The 23358-nt window shown below is 47.6% G+C and overlaps 1 protein-coding gene across 5 annotated transcripts in view; it reads right to left on the reverse strand.

Moving 5' to 3' along the window:
* Calx (sodium/calcium exchanger 3) overlaps positions 1 to 23358 on the reverse strand; it is a 322106-nt gene that overhangs the window by 161119 nt on the left and 137629 nt on the right. The window contains exon 1 of one of the 5 annotated variants that reach the window (XM_075699208.1): positions 20406 to 20761. The exons of the other annotated variants lie outside the window; for them this stretch is intronic. The gene's annotated coding sequence lies outside the window, so the exon portion shown is untranslated. Of the gene's footprint in view, positions 1 to 20405; positions 20762 to 23358 lie in introns of those variants that run through there. 5 annotated transcript variants of the gene reach the window in all.

Raw genomic sequence — 23358 nt, forward strand, 5'->3', positions numbered from 1 at the left:
CAAAGAAACGTACATTCTGAACATTTAGAGTAATATAATGAAGTAGCCGTATATATATATATATATATATATATATATAGACACGGGCAGGGAAAGAGGCTTACAGACCCGAGTAACACTAGCAAAAAAAGCCAGTTTTTCTTCTTGTAAAGCCGACATTCATTCTTTTTTTTTTTTTGTAGTGCAGCTACGACCAAGTTGGGTGTACACACATTGGCCGTGTTTCTAGCGCAACTAGGAGTCGGTTGCAGTGAAAGGTAACTACGAAATTCAATGCACGCAACTTCGGTAACAAAGGCGAAACTCCAAGCAGCTCATGCCTCCCGAGACACAATAGCATTGCCTTGTGTGCAGGGGGAAAACATTAAAGGCGAGTACGCCTCGGGACATGGTTTAGGCACTACGTTTAGGCCTTACGTTAGGTATTACGTTAGGCGTTACGTTAGGCGTTACGTTAGGCGTTACGTTAGACTACATGACCCTGTGCGTTCTCCTGATGCCGACATATTGGCCACTTCGAGCGAGGCATTTTCCATTGATTATACTATTCTTCCCGAGATTAAGGAGAGGCGTCGGTACTCTCCTGTCGACGTTAATGGATGCGCGCATTCCCCGCAGGCTATACTGGCAAATATTCGTAGCGATATATTCAAGCAGATATGCTAGTGAGCTGGAAATGATGCTAGCATACTTTGCAGAGTCGTCGTTTCGTAAAATGAATTGCAGTGACGCCCGAATCAAGAAGTTCCTCGGCGCAAGTGCAATAGGAATAGCTCATTACTAATAGCCTGTTGTTGCGGTCGTTGTAGAGTGCTCTGGCAGCGCTAGAAAGGTAACACAAAATAGTAACTAAGAGCTACAGCTAGCACAAGCGGGATCCACTGATGAAAAATTAAGTCAGATTATAACTGTATACCATACGCGGTTATTGTGACAGTGCAGCTTTAAAAATTGTCTTTTTCGTGACCTTTGCATATAGCACTTCCATAGCGCTCTCAAAAGATCATCCGGATGTGTCATTAATAGCATCGACAGCAGAAAAGCATTAAAATATAAATTTGATCGTTTCGGGTTTATCTTGTCGGCATACAATTAGCTCCTTTCGTCTTCATACAGTCATCCTCTTTCTTCAACGTTGCTCCCAGTATTTCCGTGTTCGAAACTTCGTGCGCTCATCGTCGTGACGTAGCGTATCTGACAGGAATGTAGGTAGCGCAGAGTGGTAAAGAAAGAACAAAAAAAGCACACACTACAGACTACGGTCATTGTTTGCGGAGAATAAAAGCTACAGGGCGCGTAAGAATGTTTGCACAATTGAGCGCCTATCTCTACACTACAGTGTCCATCGGGAGAAATTAAGATAGCAATACTAAACCTCGTTACCTAAGGTAACAAAGGTGAGTGCCGGTGCATGCGCTACGTTCTACCCACCGCTTCTTTACCAGCATTATATATATATATATATATATATATATATATATATATATATATATATATATACATACACAAGGGAGCGAATACGGAGGCATGCGTGCATGCTTCTTCACCAGCCTTGCTACGCAGGAGTCCACAGAGGTCTCGAAAACATCTTCGCCCGGAAGTCGCTGTTGCGGTTGGGAGGTCACAGAGGAACCACGCAGGTATGCGGCATGCCGATGAATATCATCCATCTTTAATGTCCCCTCCTACGTTCGCTCCTCGCGAGCACTAACGTCTCGTCCACTGCACGACAATTAGTTGCATCGCAAGCAGAACTGCGTAACATGCCTTCTGCATGTTATATGCCGTCTGCCTAACGTGAGCACAGCGGTGCCAGCCAAGGAGCATCCGGGGGGCCACGAGCATTATCTGCCAAGCCCGACGTCCCCGCGGAAACAGCAGATGTTCTTCGGCCAGAAGGAGTGCTCAAGGTGTATACGCGCAGTGCATGACGAATGAACCGCACAACGTCTCCGACGACGGGAGACTGAGTTGCAAGCGCTGAGGCAAGTGCCGAAACCGTACGTACCCCTTTTCCCCCCGCGGCTGTGTTGGTGCCTTTTGCGCATTTTTTTTTCACCCGCATTTACTTATTTTTTACTTGCTACTGCAGGAAACCATTGCTCTTCTCTTTCCCGGGACGCTGTTATCGTGCCTCCCACAGACACGCTTGTATTTAATTTTTTCTTCTTCTTCTTCTTCATTGCTTTGCTGGTTTCCACGGCAACGGCCAGCCGTGACCGCCGTACGCAATGCACCTGCGTTTTCTCGATTGTTTGGCAGTCTACGTCGCACACGCCACAAGGGGGTTTATAAGAAGGAGCGAACAGTATAGAAAGGGCGCTCCCTAGCGACTGGTCGGACGTGTGTCGGAAGCCAAGCGAAGCGGTGTAAGTTATTCAATTTGCGACGCTAACAATGTTATACTACATTATATATATATATATATATATATATATATACACACCCACATTGAGTCTACTGCGGAGAAACCTACACTGTTGTTGGCTTCGGTGTGAACGACAAGCGGCCGGAAAGCACCGAGGAAGGACATTGGCAGTGCCAGCGCCCTCGAGGGCGGCGAACTACAAAGGCTGAAAACTTGGCACGGCACTTTCTTCCCTTCCTTTCTTGTTACGTCAACGTAATGTGAAATCAAAGCAGCACCCCCGAACCGGTACGCGGACCTTACCTGAAGCGCACTTCTTTTCGAAGGCGAATACAAGTTTGCTGGTGCGCGCACATTGCGAAATCCATTGCGAGCATAGTTTTCCTTTCGCTCGCGCTCATTTAACGCCCGAAAACAGCGCTCGGCGCTACGTTATAAAAACTGGACCAACCAGGGTAATGTGCATCGTTGGTCCTATCTCTGTCAATGGTGGCCTGGTTATTCTTTGAGTGTTAGCGTTAACTCGTTAAGCAATGCTCAAGATTAGCACGCGAAGGATGATAAGGTTAACAATACCACTGATTAGGCGCACCGCTCGATGAAAAGGCACAGCTGCTTTTCCACTGGGCGACCGCGGTACGTGAACGCTTCTTTTAATCGTTTCAGGGCGTGAGCTACCACGAACGAAGACGAACGTAATGCTGGCATATGCCCCCTGAAGCTACACTAATTAAAGCCAGTGTCGTGGTGAGCCGACTGTAAGCTGCCAAATGCCTTCATTCCCTGATATCCAAAATAGATTCCAAGAAGGTGGCCGAGATAACGCCAAAGCTTCGATGTGAAATGAAGGGTAGCGAAGTTCTACACAACTATTCAGTTTCAGTGAAAGAGATAGAAGGGCCAGGAATGGCTACCGATTGTTTCTGAAGCGGCCAGCTAGGTTGTGGGTCACCATGTCGAATCACGACGTAATTAGATTACATTCTGATAACAGAGCCAACAAGAAACTATATCGAGCTATATCGGTAGTACAGGTGTCAAAACTGGCCGTAAACCGCTCCTGACGTAAAATTATGCATAAGAACAGTAAATCAACGTTTACGCACGTTCCATAAAAATGCCCAACTCTAACTTAAAGAAAGTAAAGGCAGATTATTATTTGATGTCAGTTGGTTTGAATAACCAGTGCGACAATGAATTCCAAAGCTAACTTAGCCACCACGACAAGACGAGGATAAGCAAACGGAGACAACAGGGAATGCGCTGTTCCTGTTACAAACTATACGTAGCCCAAAGGGGTCATTGTATATATACGAGGCTACCGGAGCATCACACTTTCTTAAAACTGCTGAGGGGAATCAGCGTTAAGAAGGCGGACAAGCAAGAAGAGAGGTCACACGAATGCGCTTGCATTTGTCCCAGCTCTTCCTGTGCGCATGCCGTCTTGAATTGATGACTTCACGCGAGTTTGGCGTATCTCGGATGTTGGCATCTTGTAACCACTTCCAGAAACAAAACGGCCATTTCACGCCTTCCGAGTGTCGTAGCGAGTCACAAAATGCAGCGTAATGTAGGTCTCAATGAAGTAAGAAGCCATAATTTGTTACAATGTAGGTAGAACTAACGGTATGGGCGCCATTAGCGTCAATATAGTCGGAAGTTAGGCACACTGAGCTATAGGTTGCGTAAGCTCCGCGATCGGCCCAACAGGCATCTTGGTCAAAGCACGAAGGGGTCCATCAAGATGGTGACGCTAAAGAAGACGTGGCCAACGCAACTGCGCGGCAAACAGGACAAGAATAAGATACGAAATCAGTGAAAAGTGAATATGAAGAAGGGACGTACACAATAGAGACATTCAGCCAACATGGAAATATCGATTCAATTGAACCACTATGTGCACCTTGTATTCTTTAGCGTCAATACTCGGTTGATCCTTTCTTCTTTAGCGAAGCTGTATATAGCTACCCTCCGGCGGTGGTCGATGTCCGTCTGTCTACGCGTTGCGTCGACACGAAAATATTTCGTCTCCAGTTTTTCGCGAACGCCCTGTAGCTCTCAATCTAGTGCATGTATATTGAATAAAATTGTACTGAAATTGGCCGCTAAGACGACTCTAACGTTACGCCGAGTTTCAACTGCTTTCGGTAATTACGTAGTTCACAGTGAAGTTGTAAATATTGTGGAATTCCGGTTTGCCATGTGGCGGTACTTGCACAGGTCACTACTTCATAAAAGAACTAGAATAAATCACTGCACAGTCAAAAGTTGTATTCCTTGTCTCTGTCCTTCAATAATAATAATAATAATAATAATAATAATAATAATAATAATAATAATAATAATAATAATAATAATAATAATAATAATAATACCTATATATAGACAAATGCGTCGACTGAGGTAAAACACAGCACAGCTTCGCTGCTCGTCCTTCTTCACAGAGTGGAAGGGCTGATGGAATTTTAAGGCTAATTCCTCTCAACGCGCATGCAAGACTAGCCAGTGCAACAGTTAGGTATTCCTTAGAACTTTCCTTATCAGCTTCACCTTCATAAGCTCCCATTCGTCTTATTTATAAGCTCCAGTGGATGGACTTTCTTTTTGTCAGGGCAGGCGAAACATGGAGGGCAGGTCCCAGTCGCAAACCGCCCTTGTCGCGAAACGTTGGCTTCCAAAGACATATATTCAAGTTCGACCACTGTCGATCGCTATTCGGCGAAGTGCTGCTGCGCGGAAGAGGCGGAGCACCGCTTCGAACACTGATGAAACAGGGAAAAAAAAGATTGAAATAGTATCTAACGATTTTCCCAGCCAAAGCATATACGCTCTGCATAGTGGAAGTGTCCCCAACAGCTCTCCAGTGTTTCGAATGCCGATAATAAGCAAAGCCCGGAAACCGGGGCCGGCCGTCTGGCCAGTCTCGAGTTGCCCGCAAACGTGGACGCATAACGGGGCAGCTTTAATAAGAAATTTGGTAACCGCACGGCGCGGGCTATCGCACAAGGCCGGGAAAGAAGTGGGCGGGGACTTGGGCTTGTTTACCTTGCCTCGAACAGCTCCACCCAGGCGCGGAAACACTATAGGATGCCCCGATGATTGCCAATAATGGGCATCTCGCATAACAAAACGTTGTTTCAAGGAGATCGAGAGCTAGAGAAAGAAAATACGGGAGGTGGGGGTTGAAGGTTGAGGCGGTGGCACAGGACGGAAAGGAAGAAGCGAGGACTGGATAAACGGTGGGGCAGGGAGCAGACGGGACTTCTGCTCTTTTCGCCACTATACAGGGAACGATAATCGAGATATCGGCGAAAAGCTTATCGATCGCCTGCTGGCGTGCGCCGAGCGTGCTCGAGGGACACGCCCTTTTTGGCGGCCACACCGTGTGGAGGCACTCGGCGCGGCCGATTCAAGAGAAGGGCCACGACGCTGTGACACGAGTGTGAACCGCGGGTACGAGTACCGTGTCTATAGCACCAGAACAGAGAGGGATGCCGTAGCAATCACGCACGAGGGACGCATCACGTCACTGTGTACGCACGAAGACATGCTGCTTTCTATTTCTTCTTTATTGTAGCTCGTAGCCAAAAAAGAAGAAAAGCTACGCAGTTGCAGCTCTCACGTGGGAGTCTATGCGAATGCAAGCTACTGCGAAGAGGTGAATTTTAACGCTACGCAATTGAATGCGACGCGCGCAACTGTCGTCAGAGTGATCCCACGCAACGTGTCGCATATATAGCTTCTGCTTGTGCAGCGTACATGTGACAATGTCATTGTCACGCAATGTTTAGGTCGAAGCACTAAAAGAGTTGACACGCTGTGGTGAAACGCAAACAGTAGTTTAGCCTAACGCACGTTGAGAGACGTCGACGCCGTGAAACGTGGCGGGTGCGAAGGGGATGCTTAATGTTTGTCGAGGGAAGAGTGGCGAGAGAGAGGCCTATGCACGGGTACGTGCGGCGCGAAGTTACAGTCGTAAAACAACAACAACACGTGACAGCTCATAACTGACGGACGCGTTCGGCCACTTCTTTTCTTTTAAGGGAACGTCGACTGGTGACGATAGATGCCGGACCGGAGGCTGCGTGCCTCGTGTTCTTCAATACAGCTTTCAACACAGTGGTAAGGTTGACCCTTATTCTGCCGTTCCTCTGTCGCCTTTCACTGTCGCATAACGGAAACCGGTGCGCCCTTCCCGTGCTCTCGCGCTGAACACCGCTATTCGGCGAGACAGCTGGAGCAGCGACCGTGATTAGTAATGTACATGAGGTTGCGACAAAGAAAGCACTTCGTAAAAAGCGATTCGGACAATGTCGCCTTCGTCTGCTACAGTATTGACTGCAGCACTTGCACAGTGCGGGTGCCACCCCCCCCCCCCCTATAACCCCCCTTCCGCCCCTTCGCTGTTCAGGAAATGTCTCTAGTGTTTCGGCACTCTGTAAACTGTAATACGTGTGTGGAAAACGCTGGAAACTCTCTAATATTGTCAAGGTTGCCCCGGACAATATCGATGACCGTATCGTCGACGTCTCACGTACAAGTGCGACTCTCTGTCGTATTCCCAACGTAAAGCATAATCTTTGAAGACGACTGCAGACAGAGCTCATGCAAGCGTGAACACCGTTAACCAATGAAAACAGTTTGCCGAGGAACAGATGCGTACCAGAAGTCGTTCGGTCCTCGCAGCCTCGTACACAACGGGCTGAAAAATTCGATTGCGCCACGCTAATAAGGCCTTCCGATTTTCAAAACAAGAAAATTACATTCTGTGGTTTTACGCGCTAAAGCCCCTATTCGATTATGAGGCACCCTGTAGTGGGGGGGGGGGGGGGGAGATCTCGGTTAATTTTGACTACCTGGGGTTCTTTAACGCGCCCCGAATGCGCGGCACACGGGCGTTCCTGCATTTCGCCGCCATCGAAATGTGAGCGCCGTGGCCGGGATTCTAACCCGCGCCCTCGGGCGAAATAGCCCAACGCCATGGCTGGTATACGGCACCGCGGCGGGTCTTTCCGACATTTTTACTTCGCATCTTTCCGGGATAACATCTTGTCAGTGTAATTACAAACTGCTGCCGGTGAAACGAGAGAGAAAGCAATTAACTACCACGAGGAACATTGGCTCACAGCGCAGCTAAGAAGTCGAGTCCATCAGCATCGACTTTTTCTTTATTTTTCCAGAGAAAGGGAAAGGGGGCGGGATCTGAACCATTTTCTTTTTCTTTCTTTTTTTTGCACGCATTCTATCAACATTTGGTGACATTCTGAAGCGATTATTGCTCCGCTGTCCTTGAGACTAGACAAGATAAACCAAATGACACCGGGGCCTCAAGTAACCTTGCAGGGCACACATTTTTGCACAATAGAAAGGAATAAAGCACACAAAACAACGACGCTTCCTATGGGTAGTATCAAGGAAATAGAATAATCGATTACGTCCTCTATAGCTCCCTTAAAGGCGTTGTTCAAGCTTTGGTTGCGCTGAAAGCTTCCTCGCGTCCATTTTCGCGGTAGTGTTATCTGTGCTCGGCGCGAGCTCATGAGAAAGCGATTATCGATTTGGCCGTCCACTGAGCGTCGATAGAGAAAAAGACGAGGGAATACTACATGAAGAATACACATATATATATACGTGAAACCTCAAACGACCTTGCTGAGCGAGCAGCGGTAGATGAAAGTGAATTAGTAAAAGCGATGTCTAGAACGACTACTGGTGCACTATCGAACATCGTTAAACACCGGAAATGCGTTGAATTCCTTTCCGCCGCAAAACGCACCCGCGCGTGCGCAAGCGAGCGCACAGGCATACATAGCGGTACTGCAACAAGCCTCCTCCGAGTTACGAAGGTGATCGCGCTACCGCCAATGACGTAGAAGTGAGAAAGAGAGAGAGAGTACCTGTTCTCCTAATGGATGTTTCGTCGAGCGATAGCGAACGGCTATAGCGCAAGAGACACCGGTGCGATGGAATTGATTGATTGCCGATACTCGCTGCATTCGTCACCCCTCCCCCGCGACCCCCCCCCCTGTCCTTTTACTCGTTGTCCGTCGCCAGCGATACGACGTGCCCAAACAGTACGGCCTTGCTTTGTCCGCTCCTGATAGTACCTCGTGGGCTCTACGCACAACGCAACCCTGCACGCAACTCTGGCCACGACGATTATGGCGCGCACGCGCCTCGAATCAATTACAGTCAGTGTGTGTGTGTGTGATGTCGCTCGCTGGGCTGCACGTGGACAGTAGTACGTCGCGGCTCTCTCCAATACTCGCGCGCGTGCGCGCGTACCGTGTATTTCGCAGTTTTGTTCGGTTCGACCAGGAAGCAAAGACAGAAACATGCGAAGCCAACTGTGCGTGCTTGCGTGTGGTCGATGGGGAAGCGAAAGATTAGAGACATTTGGTAAACTGCGTCATATATACGGGGGGCGGGGGGGGGGGCGGAACCGGAAACGCAACATGCGGAGCCACATCTCCTTTCGTTCGTTTGTTTTAGCATCTGAAGGCCACCCCTTGTCCTCCCTCCCGCCCCCCCCCTTTTTTTTTTTTTTGATTGACATGTAGACTTCCCTCGGCACTCGCTGATCCTTGTTCCCTATACAGGGGTGAGAGGGAAATAAAGAAAGATGAGTCCATGTGAGCACTGCCAAATAAAGCAATTGTTAGTATAACGGAGACAAGTGCCCTATTAACACGACGGCTGCGGAGACGTCTCTTGTACGGCCCACTAACAGATGCATATTAGCGCAACGAGAAAAAAAAAGACAAGAAAGACGGAGCAGAGCCGTGCGTGCGCGTGTGCGTGCGTGTGCGTGTGATGTGTGTGTGTGAGTGCGTGTGCTAGAAGCCCGATAGTGGGGGACTGCGAAATAATTTTGTGCGCCTGGAGTTCCTCAACGTGTGTCTGTACATCCGCGCAGAAGAACGTTTTTCAAATTTCGTATCCATCAATATGCGGAGGCCGAGGCTGGGATCCAACCCACGACCTCAAGTTCAACAGCGCAAGACCACATAGAGCCACTGGGCTGCCGCGACGCGTAGCAGTTAATTTCGACGCTCATTCTGTTCCTTCGCACTCCTTACTTCTTAAGCTGGTTTCCTCATTTTGCTAATACGCGTCTCCTAGTGTTCAACCAACCCGTACAGCAAGAAGTTTTACTGTTCTGCGACTGTTAATCACTCCGGACTGAACAAACAACACACTCAACGCAATGAGTACTAATAACATTATAGCGTTGCTTGGGCAGACGGCTGAAACCCGAGCAGCGACGGAACGGACGTCAAAGCACCCGGAGTGTTTTCGCTGACGGCGCTCTTGAGAAACGGCACTTTAAGAAATCTAGACGTACGTGCGCAGTGACAGCTGCACTACATTTGTAAACCTCGAGGGACACATCAAAGTGAGTATATGCACGCTCCAGCGAAAGTTTACGATTGCTTTCGAATTTTCGAAGCTGAAAGCTTCGGTTCCCGACATCACTCGTAAGATCGGTTTTCTTTTTTTTATTTTCTCGCGCGGATTTGCCAGCGAGAAAAAAAAGAAAGGAAAGATCTGAAACATCGTACATCAACTCGCGACGAGAGCCGCACGCTACGATCATGTTCTCATAGGCGTCCCGATCGCGCTCCTGCACGAAAAACAAGTCAATCATCGCGCTGTCTCCGCGCGGGACTCCGAACGCGTTGAAAGACGACGTTCGGATAGTGTCAAGCAAATAGTATGCGAGGCAAAATTTACACACACACACTCAGCTTGTGTTTCACGCTTTCCTCGGTTAGTTATCCTGGTTGTTTCACTATACACGCGTTGATGCGATTGTCCGCGTTGTGTATTTGGTACGTGCTTTACTGGCGTTTTCTCGTATAACGACAACGGTCGGAACTCAAAAAAAAAAGAAAAGAAAACTACGATACGCGTGGCGCGTACGTCAATGGCAAACACGTCGTTCGAGCGTTGTGGTGAGGGTAACGTGTACGAGACACGCTTAAAAATGCAAGAGCCCTTCGCCGATGCCGTTTGAACTATTTGTTGTTATTAGTCGCGTTTTTGCGTTAAAATGAAATTTGTTTCGTTGGTTATAGTTAGTTAGCTTGTTGCTTCCTGCGCTCTTGCCAAAGGCGACGTAGCTGAAGGCGAACAGAGACACAAATTGACAATAATGAAGTGAAAGAAATAAAAAAACACAGCTACCTAATGACGGGCTTTGACCTCAGACTTTGCACACGCGCAAGCTTGTTACAGTGCACAATTTAGGTACTTGGCGAGCTTGTGTGGCATGTTAAAGCGTTGTTTCTATTCCCTTTTATTTCACTTTTTGCTGAAATCTTCCTCAGATTGGATACGCTTTCTTTCTTTTTTTTTTTCTTGCAGGCGCTTATGATATGTACCGGGCCGAACGAAGTACCTTCTACGGTTTCTCCTGTGATTGTTCCTAATTAGGTCAAGTTATCGGTGATTGTGACTGTGAAATGTACGATGTTGCCTGCTGTAAAAACATTTGAGAGACGCACGTCAAGCGTTTTCGCTTCTTCCTTTCATTCCTGCCATAAACCTGCGTTGATCGCCCTTTCCCTTACCCCCGCCTCCAGATCACTCCGTCAAGGCATCATGAATTATGCAATAATAATAATAATAATAATAATAATAATAATAATAATAATAATAATAATAATAATAATAATAATAATAATAATAATAATAATAATAATAATAATAATAATAATAATAATAATAATAATAATAATAATAATAATAATCGTTATTAAGCACCTAAGAAAATCATTACCGCAGAACGGGTCCATCTAAGCCAATGGTGACTTGTGTCACGTGGCCCGGCATCGTCAGCTAAGCGATGTGGTTGCAGTATAGATGCACATCTTTAATAAATTTAACACTTTGTAATTTTAACTTAATTAATAGTAATTTAATAATCTAATGCACAATTTATTATTATTATTATTATTATTATTATTATTATTATTATTATTATTATTATTATTATTATTATTATTATTATTATTATTATTATTATTATTATTATTATTATTATTATTATTTCCATCTTCGAGGGTGATGCATAACAATTCGGGCATGTCAGCTCCTTCTAGGAATAGAAAAACTGGCAAAAACTACAAAATGCTGCTAGCAATCAATGCCACGTCGTCTTAAGGAATTTTGCGCAGCGCAAGCAATTTGAAATAGAAAAACGGTAAATAAGCAATACCGGAATGAACGAATATTTTGCAAATTAATTTTTTTCTTAGAATGCGTGGTCACGTTACGTGGAAAACGTATTCCAGACACTCAATAAACATTCTTCGTAGATACGCATATCTTTCTAGCCTTGCCAAACCTCGTCGTACGACGGGGTGCAACGAAGCGGGGTGCCTTGCGTAATGACCGCGGAGCTACATAATGATGTTGAAATTCTCTGTTGCGAAAATTACGTGTTACGACATTTTTTTTTTTCGAGCGCAAACCACTAAATGTAGGAAGACCTAAGGGCACAAACAAGTTCATACTGCTAGATGTGTAGTAGTGTTGTATGCAACACTCTTCGACGTACCTGCACTTCAGGACATGGTCGACGCGGCAACGCCAACAGGCGGGATAAAACGCAAATGTGCCATAATACCATATCTTAAAACATTTTATGCAAAGGTAGTTGCGATTTTATTTCTTACAGGTAGAGGAATAAACGCTTTAATATTAAAAAGCAGCCAAGCAAATATCCTTTGTAACAAATGTGTCATAGGTGATTTGTCTAGGCAAGGTTTCTATCAAGGAAAACACAGAGAGACTTTATTGAGTTTACATATTCCACAGCGATGTAGTATAGACAGGAGGGATAGTCGCTAGTCTGAAGATACAGGCGTGAATCCACAGGAGTTGTCTTTAAAGTATTTGTAAGACAAATTATGCTGGTTTTTACGCTCGTTCCCAGGCCAGTAATTGTTCGCAATGTAATCCCCTGCTGCTTGTACATGATCTTGCAGTAAAGCTGCAGTTTGAACGTAAGATATGCGTTTAGTTAAAATTCCAGTAGTGTCTGGGCATATTGAAGAACGAGGCAGTCGGATAAACATGACGAAATGAAATCGTTTACAAGTTAGCTGAATAGTAAAAGGGACAAAAACAGAGCCTCGCGGAGATCCAGCTTTTAAACCTGAATTGAAAGGCAACTAACTCTTCGTCCGAGGATTCCACTTGCGAGCGGCGGTCAAGGTAACCTTTTCAAAGAATCTCAGAAAGCACTTTTGAAGCCGAGTAGATATAACCTTCGAAGAAGGGTGTCGTGACCGACCGTGTCAAACTCTCCGGACACGTCAAGAAACAGAGCAGCATGCGAACCCATGCTTCAAAAGCGTCAAATATGGCTCACCTGAGACTTCTCAAGAAGGGCAACGGTGCGAATGGTGCCACGACAACAAGTAAACCGAAACGAGTGACCGGAAATTATTTTGAAGAAATTCACCAAAAGAAGTCACACATCCCCTTGTGATCGCCGACGTCACTTCGTGGCCAGCCATCTGTGAGCGTGCGCCGTCTACCGGCTGGAGGTTAATCGAAGAGGCGATGGCGTGACGTCATTACGATCGCATGATGGTCGATGCTTTATAAGCAAAAGATAGATTCAGCTCGAGGAGGAGGCTGCCGCGGACTGCCGCCACGGGAAGTGCGCGTGCGTTTAGCGTGTGCCCCGGCGGGACCCGGCAGAGTTTGTTGCTCATTGGCAACGCGGCCGCCGCGGCCCGTGGGTCGAACCCGCGACCTTGAGCTAAGGAGCGCAACGCCATAAGCACTGGGCCAACTCGGCGGGTCGCCGACTAAGTGCAGCCTGGTTAACCTTCCTACCTGTTCCTTCGCTTTTCTGTTGCTCAACCTTTCAGATAACGCGTCAGATGTATAGCGCAGGAAATTCGCAAGGCTACATAAACACAACAGCATTTAGTTTGGTGCACGCATAGACACCTAACGCGGCAGTAAAAAATAAAGGAAGAAAAAAAAAACGATTATATAGCACGATGCCATCTCACGACAGCGGAGTCTGAGCTCCGCGCCCGTAACCCGTACGAGATCGCCTAAACGCAATGCGCCTTCGATCGGCGAGAAACATGCTGTACCGGATAACGCCACCATGCGTGTCGTATAGTGGCACAGAGCCTTTTTATTACACCCGCTATGTCGGTTGCATGTGCTGCCCTGGGTAATTCTATAGCTTTCGCAATAGCGCAGATCGAACTGTGCGATGGAGTAGAGAGAGTGCAGTCGCGACAAGTACATGCAAGAAATGTCACCCTCAAAAATGCCAGTGGGCGCCCCGTTGCTGTGGCCAAGATACTTCGCTCGAGCAGCGAGACGCGACAAGGAATGGGTAGCGTACGAAGCTGAGAGAAGTAGCGGCAATAAAGGAATGCTTAAGAGCTTGGCGAAGGCACTTAAGAGGTCGACACTTTGGGCACTTAGGAGGCCGTTCAAGGCGGATGCTAGAACTGCTTTGTGGTAGTAGAGAAGCAATTAGTAGAAGACGTTCGCAGGTGATCCTCCTCCAATTTAAGTGACCAAGCTGCGCGGCTTAACTTCGATTATCTCATGAGAATCGGTGTATTCTGAGTAGCCTGCTCAAGACGATTTGGATTTAGGGAGCTAATTTGTATTATTTTTTAAAATTACGACCTAATTATATATACACTCGCAAATGTTAGACTGTACAACACCGAGAAGGCAAATGAAAAAAAAAATGAAGAGCACTTGTCTATAGGAAATACTAAGTCTATATATTATTTGTGTAGTGACATGAACGTCTAGTGATACATTCGCTGCGATAATAATAATATTTGTGGTTTTACGTGCCAAAACCACTTTCTGATTATGAGGCACGCCGTAGTGGAGGACTCCGGAAATTTTGACCACCTGGGGTTCTTTAACGTGCACCTAAATCTAAGCACACGGGTGTTTTCGCATTTCGCCCCCATCGAAATGCGGCCGCCGTGGCCGGGATTCGATCCCGCGACCTCGTGCTCAGCAGCCCAACACCATAGCCACTGAGCAACCACGGCGGGTACATTCGCTGCGATGTTGTCTTCATTACTTCCATTGCCATTTGGTTATTCATTCATTCATTTATCATTGTCATTTATTTTTTTCTATGTCTTGCTCTAAAACACACATGAATCAAGTAGAAGAGGTAGTCTTAATTCGCCTCAATCTTCCACAGAACCTCCTCTATAAAAGAGCAGAGCTAAACAGAAAGTGAAAGCAAACCCGACAATCTCGACTGCTACCTCATTACTCACGTCATCTTATACGCACTTGATGAAAAACGAAAGGAACTCACACATCATTTGCATCTAAATGACGCGGAGCGTGTTTGAGTTAGCGTAGTGGAAGCAGTATAGCCGATGACACGAGCACAATCTCATCGGCTGTGACTCTGTCAGATCTCTGCGCCAAGAGGGCACTATCGATGCACGATGTTTGCCGAAGGAAGGATAGTGACGAGCGGTGTATGGGGCACAAATAGATGTGACAGACTTCCAACAAAGATGCATACGAGGCATCGAGGTGTACGCTTCGTGTCCCTGTGGTGCGCACCCATTCTGGCGGATTGGCCAAGAATGGGCCAATCCGCCAGAACACGTACAGTCACCCGCAAAAGTTTACGGGGCACGGGTTTCACGACAAATGCGGATTTCTGCTGTATTAAGGCGTACCGCAACTAGTTTAATGGATCACAGTGTAGTTCGCAAGAACTGCTACACATCAAAGCTTTTAATTAGAGGCTACGTGCACAGGCTTCGCGGAAAGCTGGCTTTTTCGCAAATCCCGCGTCTCGTAAGCTTTTGCGGGTGACTGTACTTACACATAGTTCGGCAACTCGGGCCACTGGGCCGATTGCATATACCCAGTGGTCCAAGTTGCCTATTCAGGCTCGTACCCAGATGGCCAAGTTGTCCTCTCGGAAAGAGAGCAGCATCCAGCAACCAGAGACATAGTGGGGGAGGAGGGCGAAGAGGAAAAAGAAATGCTACGCTTAAAATAACTAAATAAACAAACTGCAAAGCAGTGACAGCCACAGCCAGGTTGGACGGTTGAACTGATTGGACGGCGTTCGAACCTTATGCGGGTGCGGACTATATACGCGGATGCGACATGCGCGCGGAAGCAAAACTTTCTGCTCAACCGGAAACGCATAGACCATATTTCCTATCTGTCTTCAGCTTTAAGCGAGAGACAGGTCTTCACAAATGCGCTTAGAAAGCTTTCGGACGCCGAAGGGCAAATTACCACTAAAACACGACACAAGAAGACACAAGTCCACTCGAAGACGCGAGGCCAGCGCATTTCGAGCGAGCCTCAGAGATGTAGTCAGTCTCCGGCGGTATACGGACTTGCTCTAATCCCGCGCTGAGTGCGCTCTCCAACTTGGGGTGGACGATGCCCTCCTCCGGGGATACTGAGCTAAGGTGCGGCCCTCATAGATTCCGGCACCTTGCCCCCGGCTCCAGCACACGATGACCCCGCGCACTGTCCGAAGTGAAAACGACGCGGTACACGCACGAATGAAGGAATCGAATGAGACACACGCGCACTCCATTCATTCACTCCCTGAGTGTGTGTTGCACTATCTTCAGTTTTCAGCGATGTAACCAATTGGTCAAAAGAATCTACCCTCCTGAAAAAAGTGCTCTGCTCCTGCGTCACTAGCGTATGCCCGCCATTTGCTGAAGGCAGAAAAGTTGTGGAAGAGAGAGAGAGAGAGAGGAGAGAGATGTTTCAGAGAAGCCGTTACACGGATAGACAAGCCTCACGACTATATGATGCTGCTCGCAGTTAGTCAGATATATGCAAGACACGTCTGCTGTTTATTCGCGAAGAAGGCCTGCATGAATTTGCTTAACGATGGCGCACCGTCTTACAATCCCGAGTGTAAAGGAAAAATTGTGAACGCAAGGCGATTACTATTCCCTGATTTCAACGCTTCAAAACGAAGGAGCCAATCAGGAGCGGGGTTACGCGACATCCGTGACTTCAACTTACGCACTGACAAAATTGTTTAACGTGTTCTCCCGTGTAGCCCAGAAAGAGTGATAGAGAAAACAAGGGCAGGACCCGCGTAGGCCCGAAGCTACAGCACCTCTTGAAGGCAGCCATCATTTGCCGGGGACAGCTGGAATTGGCGGAATGAACATAAAAAGAAAGCCACTAGAACGCTCAGCCCGTTTGCATCGCACGCTTGCCGCCACCGTTCACTCGCCACGGCTTTGTCGTCAGCTGTCCCGTCCCCAAATTGGCAGCCCCACGTGGTTTCTCCGACAGCTGGCGACTGGGGTCGAGATTAAGTGCGCTTGCTCTATAATCTGGTGTGCGATAATGACAGATTCTGGTCTATAGGGCGCACAGAAAGACGACTCGGATGCGTCACCATTTGGCCTATATACCGTCATTTACTTCGGGAACTTCAAATCGTGGCCACAGCGCGAGAACCTCGGTTTCCGTTATCGATTGGAAGGGTACATGGTGCCATGGTGATACAAGGACCCTTGTGATACTCTGAGCTGAAGTACGGGCGATAGTCTAATCACTGGGATACAACAGTGAAACTTCCCCGCGAGTTCGCGTTTTGTGGCTTCGGGCTTCTCTCAGCTGCATCACAATTTACGACATTTGTGAAAACAACTCCACATTGCAGATTTCTGCAAAACTGATTTCTCACATTCACTTTATCCGCGCTTCAAGTTGTCGCTGAATTTGACCTCGCTCTGCCATGTGTATGCCGCCCGATTAGCTCAGATGATCGAGTGACCACCCTGAAAAGGCTTTAGTCGCCGGCCTCGACGAGAATTTTCATTCACGACATTTTTCTTTAATTTTCTTTTTATGTAACCCATACGGATTTGAAGCCTCGGGCAAGGAGATAACAATGAGGTCTCGTCTGAGCGTCACATTAGGCTTACACGCTATGAATCAATCAATTACAAGCTTTAAATCAATCGACAGTTCTTTACCGCAACGCGACGCACGACGCACCCAAGCCGAAATAAGAAGCCAGTGCGACTCGGTTAGGCCCCATTTCGGCTCTTCTCGGCTTCTTACGCGATACAGACGAGTCGGGGGTTCCTCAAAGTTGCCTGCTATTGGTCGTTCCACGGCACCCGCCACAACCTTGATGAAAAAGAAAGAAAAGAAAAAAAAGTGGACACGGCCTGAAGAGAGAGCTCGCGCAGGGGTGCGCTGGGCAAATTGGATTCCCGTGTTCTGCTGCGAGACCACACGAAGCGCTCAGCGCAAGAGGGCTGAGAGATGCGCGAGGCAAAGAGCGGCGTAGGCCGCGCGGCCGGCAAGAAAGGCACAATGACTCAACAACCATATCGATTCGACGACAGCTTCTCCTCCACCATCTATAGCCTCGAACCACCCCCACATTGCCCCCCCCCTCCCCGTCTCACCCGACCGCCCAATTTCTTTCGAGGAAGAGTTGCTGGAAGGGAACCGAACCGCGAAACGTAATAAGCGTATGCATTGAAAAGTCCCCCCCTTGTCCTCGGTGTCTGTTGCCAACACGCCGCGTAAATTGGATACACGGCAAGAAGAGGGTGTAAAGCTGGCGGTTGGTTGGCGTGTCCCCGAGGGCATTGCCTTCAAATGCGGGAAAATTTTAGATACACGTGCGACATCGAAGGCGGTGAGAGCCTGAAGCCACAGCCAACGTCTTATCCCTAAGCGGAGAACCTTTTTAAGGCGACGTTTCCGTTGCCTCCTTCACTGCGGGCACAGTTCTGCGGATGTCTCACCGCATACAACTTGAGGCCGCTGGGTTCGCGCCATATATAGGGTGTAGGCGCTTGGACCACTTGGTGCTTGCAACGTTCGCATAAACATTTTTTTTTATTATTGTATGGTAGGACATGTCGCCTTTAGTTGTCGCCGGCTACTCCTTTTCACATAGAGATTCAGAAAAAAAAATTAAACGCATTAAACCTAAAAGTCAACCCCAAATTATAATAACAAAGGTAGAATGCCCATGACACACAGGCTTAGCATTAGACCGAAGCCCTTCATCAATCCCAAGAAGATCTTAGGTGCATGACAAACATACCCACTGCATACAAACATATTACGGCATTCGCGTCATTAATGTTATATTTCGTAAAATTGTATTGCATTCGTGTCATTAGTGTTGCGTTTGCATAGCTTCTCGTTTTAAATCTGCGGGAAACGTCAAGGATATTTTTGCCTTTCACCGCTTCACACATAAAGGTGGTATCCGCCATTTTTCTTGTTAGAGAGAGCGGTAGAGAGAGACGAGATGTGAAAGGCAGGGAGGTTAACTTGAAGAAGGATATCCGGTTTACTGCCCAACATTTTAGGAAATGTGAGGAAAGAAATACGATTTACTATATTGTACGATATTGTAATATATGGACAATATTAGTAGTAATGCAGCTCTCTGCTGCCAGAATCTTAAATAGGGCTCTCTTCGAAGCAAAGCTAAGTTAGCTCGGATTGGCAAGTTATCCTTTGAGCGCTCCATTTGCTTCACTACGTGAAAAAAAAAATATCTGATTACTAAAGTGGCGAAAATGAAGAACAAACTTTTCCCCACCACACCCACAACTTTCGGAACTACGACGCTTTTTTGTTAGGAAACTGGGGAACGAAAATTATTAATATCATTCGAATCGGTCCAGCTGTCGCCTCAGGGGAGCCTTCCCGCATTTCATACATGCATTTGTGTAGAGAAATCGGAGCGGACCCCGAGCTAAAAGTTCCTCTATACAGCTGCGAGATTTATTCGAATTAGCCAAAGCCGCGTAAGCTTCTCTTAGTGATCAGTGAACGTGCTCTCGGAATCGCTCGAAATACACGCTAACCTGGCATGCGACACATGGGTTTCATGTGCCAACGCGCTACATTATGTGCGTGCGTGAGTGTTTGTGTGCGTGCGCGCGTGTGTGCCTGCGTGCGTGTGTGTTTGAATACCCGCGGAGCGCCTCCTGTGACGTAACTGAGATGAGTATAGTGTTAGACCATTGAGACGGTGTTGTCATGTCAGCAAAACTGTTGCTTCGTTTGAACAATGCGTTATTTTTTAAATTGCACGCGTGGTATAGAACAAAGAGACGCCCACCGGTATCGCTAGCTGAAACGACGCGATATGTTTCACCGTTACGGCTGAGCAGTTCGAAGCCGTACGACATAAAGCGCAATGCGCGGGTTGATAAGCGAGTCTTTGGAAAATTCATTCCGGACGAAAGAAGAGCTTTCTTTTAAGTCTGTTCACCCATGCGTTCGAAAATAAACCGGGATAAAGTGAACCCTTGTACCTGCTATTTGTTGCTCCAGATTTTTTTTTCTTTCCCTTCTTGCTTCGTGAAATGATTACTCGTAATGTGACAGTTATACCAATTCCACTTAAATCAGTATTAACTAATCTAGACGACGAGAACAGTAGGAACCGAGGGGTGCGACGTTTTCTGGTTCACTACCATATGAAGCCAACAGAACATGAAGCCCGACATGCAGGAAATTGTTGTCTTAACTTCAGCACACAACTGATCATAGGAAACTACAAACAATATCGGACAAGACAACTTCCTGCCGGCGGGATCCCCAACCAGCGGCTGAAAATTGTTTCCGTACTTTCGTTGTACACTGGCTTCGTATGGTTGTATCCTAGAGGAGGGATCGACTGCAAACTGACCCGTAACTAATCGCGTTTAAACATGCTTCATAATTTTTCTCCTGGTTGTAATAGCTTAGAACACATATGGTCCACAGTAACGAACGGCTTGGGAGATTTTCTAATACGTCCGATATAATATAGACATACAACACAAGTTCGTACCAATGAACCATTGGCCTGAATCACTGAGGCAATGCCTTGACTGTATGGAAAGTGCCATCTATCTTCATTTAAGTAGATGGTCACTGCGCAAAATTAGACGGGTAACGTACACCTCAAGTAGCCGTGATTACGCGTGCCCGACCACTTTAGTGTTTCTCCAGGAATACGGCGCTCAAGAACAACCGAGCTTACCGGTATCGCCCGTTCTTCATCCGTCCATGCGAAGCCTTCGAAGTATCAGCACCGGATTCCCATGCAAGGCACCAGCGTCCACAGGACAGCAATTATTTGCGAGACCACCGACGGCAAAAGGCTCCTCCGCCGTGCCTTCACTTGTTTCAACACGCGTATCTCACACACTAGATAAGCACGGCGCTCGCTTAACGAGCACCACCGTTAAAAAGCCACGCGCAGAATTTCTTTTCGAACGCGTATACCACGCTGGCACAGAGACTTCCCCCATGTTCTTCACTGTCGCCAACAAACTTGCTCTTCTCCCGCAGACGCACACACACTCCAGCGAACGGAGCAGCACAAAAGCTCGCTCGTAGAGAGTCCCTCGATGCCCCGTCGTCGTCCTCGACGGGGAGAGACAAGGCCCGTTAAGCATTATCGCTTGAACAATGCGCCCCATATCGGCATGCCCTCCGATTGCACAACGGGAAGCCGACAACGACGCCCGTTTTTTGCGTTGGCAGGCGTGCATCATATTTAATATACACACGTATACGTGTACTGCACCCCATCCTATCACCTCTTCAGCGCAAACAGAGGCGCTTCTTTCTCAGCCGCTACGCCTGCGAGCGACGCTGTTTCTGGCGCCGGTGTGTACGGAACAAGAAGATACGAGAACAAAAGAAGTCTGCCGAGGGGCACATGTTGGAAGACCTGCACTTTTTTTCCTTTTTGTTACAATCGCGACAGAGAAGCAAGTCGAAGGAGTGTTTGTTGCAGATTTCGACATGTCTGGAGGTCTTTCAAACTTGATACACTTGAACCTAAGAGACGAGTAAATGGCGGCGGTGGTGGCGTGGTGCAGCGATCACTGAAGGCGAGTGTAATCACATGCCGCATAAGCTATGACGATCTTACTTACAGGAGTGTAATAACGCGACATTCCCGACTCATCAATCTTGCTCTCTATTTCGTTTTTATCTCTCTATTGCGTCACAGAAAGATCGAATCCATGTAAACAAGAAAACGAAAATTGAAACGGCAACTGTAAGAGTGCCCCAAATACTTTATCGTAGTACTTGTTTCTGCAAACTAAACAGTTTCGGGTTCAGCACTCGAGATGTGCACACGTCGTGCCGTTATTGAACGGTGACTCACTGCTTCCTTCCTGCAATCGCTGCGGCTTCAACAGGCGAGCGCAGCCCAATTGAATGCGCACAACGCTTTTGTTTAATAATTTTTTATAAGCAACACCATCACACCTAGCCTTATGGCTGCGCAACGCCAGTAAATTTTGTTTGTTGTCACGACGTAATGATGCTGTCGATGACGCCAGGTCCAGCATTTCGAGAGTGACAATAGTGCAAAGTTTAAAAAGAAAGAAAATCAGTGTGATCCCGCTCATCTGTGTGATTACGCGATAAGCGAACCGTACTTTGTTTGGTATTCAATGTAACGTACTCCCTGCTCCTCCTTCCCTTTGATTTAATTGAGCGTTTTTCTCTCTGTGCATGCTCTGGTTTCACTTTGTCGGCCGCTCCATTTCCCAGCGTCATCATTTAGTGTATGTCGCTCTGCATCTATTCGGACACCTACCCATTGGCACATACCCTTCTTGGAGGATTGGGCAAGAAGGTTTACATGCCCAGTTGCACATGCCAAGTTGTGCATACCTAGTTGTGCATACCCAGTTGTGCATACACAGTTGCAAATACGCAGTGGCTGTAAGTAGTCTACTCGGGCACATTGCCAGTGGCACCTACACACTTGCTATAGGCGGCATCCTTTTACGTGCTATAGACAAGTGTGTTAGAGTGTTCACAGGTTGGAGTATCCATGTCAGTACTCCTTTTAGGCGAACACCTGAACTATACAACGACAGGTGCGGAGCAATCAGCGCTAGGAGTGTCTCGATGATAGATCTACCCTTCCAAGCACCTCTGTATCGTGGTGCTGCTTAGCTTGAGCGATGAGGCGATAGCTGGCGCCCACTTGGCCTCACGTTGCCATTGGCCAATTCGTGCAGAGTCGTGGCTGATAATAGCAGATGGACAAGACATGGATTTAAGAGCGATAGCTCTAGTACTCAAGGTGGAAACCCAGAAAACGCCTGGTTTCGTAAATCTGATCTTCAAGCTCAACTAAGGTCAAACAGGGACTCGCCACTACCGGCGGCTGCTGCGTACGCCGTGCGGCCGCCCATATCTTGAAAGTGATCTGCGATGTGTGCAAAGTGCGCCGAGTGCTAGCAGTTTCGTATGCGCTGTGCTTTCGACTCTTCGCGTTGAAGCGAGACGGAGCATGAAGGTCAGTTCGCTTGCTGCTGCTGCCGCGCCGAGCAGCGTCCATGTTAGGTCTTGTGGTGCAATTGTAGATGCGGTAGTTTCTGACAGCGTCGAGCAGCATCTGCGTCCTTTCCTAAGGCAAGCAAAACGGTGCATTTGCTCGGCAAACATGGTTTAACCGCGTTCAACCACGGCAATTATTTAGAGCGCCTTACACTAACCAGTATATAGAGCAAAAGCTCTACTACGCCATGTCTTTCAAGGTCATTCATCGTGTCGCGCACGACCTTGAGCCGCCAGAGAGCGTGTTTGGCAGGTGTGACGTCACGCCACGTGATCCGCTGCGGAGAGGCATCGCAGCTGTGGCACCACGTGACTTGGGGGACTAACTTAAAGGCTAAAAAGAACAGACATAGTCCGATGTAGCGTGAGCGTGCGCACACGCTACGGCAAGTTGGCGAGAACCGCAGCGTCTGTAGTTCGGCCGATGGTTCGACGCACTGGCGCAGCCAACGTAAACCGAACGCGATCCGACGCACCCGGCATCGAGCGACACTCGCCCGCGCGTCGATAACGTCGGACTATAAACGCACCTTTCACACGGCTGCTTCACCGGCGCTTGGTCGCTCAGTGTCGCCATGGATGGCGCGCTGGCTGGGCAGTCTGTGTGCGCGCTTCAGCGCAAG

This window comes from Dermacentor variabilis, chromosome 7 (assembly GCF_050947875.1).
Source record: "Dermacentor variabilis isolate Ectoservices chromosome 7, ASM5094787v1, whole genome shotgun sequence".
Lineage (NCBI taxonomy): Eukaryota > Metazoa > Arthropoda > Arachnida > Ixodida > Ixodidae > Dermacentor > Dermacentor variabilis.